This window comes from Argopecten irradians, chromosome 7 (assembly GCF_041381155.1).
Source record: "Argopecten irradians isolate NY chromosome 7, Ai_NY, whole genome shotgun sequence".
In the NCBI taxonomy this organism is placed as follows: domain Eukaryota; kingdom Metazoa; phylum Mollusca; class Bivalvia; order Pectinida; family Pectinidae; genus Argopecten; species Argopecten irradians.
The window spans coordinates 10,630,779-10,631,638 of NC_091140.1; positions in this window are offsets into that span (position 1 = coordinate 10,630,779).

Consider the following 860-nt stretch of genomic DNA (forward strand, 5'->3'; position numbering starts at 1 on the left):
AAAGCGGTAATTAAACTTACATAATATACGCGTTTGCGACACCGAACAAAGATTTGGTTAGGTAAGTAATTCGAAATCGGTATTAATTCAATATTTTTCACCGTTATTGTGTAATAAAACCAGCGTAATGGTTAAGTTATAGAAATAGTTTAATTAATTTTCAGAAATTAGCATCATGTCCACATGGCTGGTCCTCATAAACAAAATTATTACAACACAAAATACAGTAGTTAACAAGTTAACACAGTAAATTATATCAATCAATAAACGTACTCGTACAATTTTAAACATTCTTTTAATATAACCTGCCTCTCATCCCAGTCCGTTTGACAATAACATCAATGCAGGATAAAACCCTACTGTATTGTGTTTTATATTCTAGTATGTATTGGGTGTGTAGTACAATCAGATGCACTAACAGCAATTTATCTGTATTCCTTGATAAATTAAATAGCATGTATTGAAATAAAAAGTAGCAATGAACTATACACGTAACCTATAAATACTGAACTATCCTAGCTATTAGCTATCTGCCACCTATCACCGGTATCTAACAACACATACACATCAACTAGCACCTCGTATCAAACTATTCATGACTTGGGATATTGCGTATGCTACGACCACGACATTCGCTCCCACATTTAATAGGTACACACATGTTCATGAGCACTTTAATGCCGATTTTTGTTATGAGGACATTGTAAATTGTCTGTGGTTTAGCTAAATGTATCTTAAACGTTGCATTGATCATGTGTCTTCTCAGTAAATACAAGTAATGTCAATTTAATACCGGTATTTTTATCGTTTTCTCTTTTTACATCGATTGTCTCTGTGATCATTAAAAAACATAAAACATG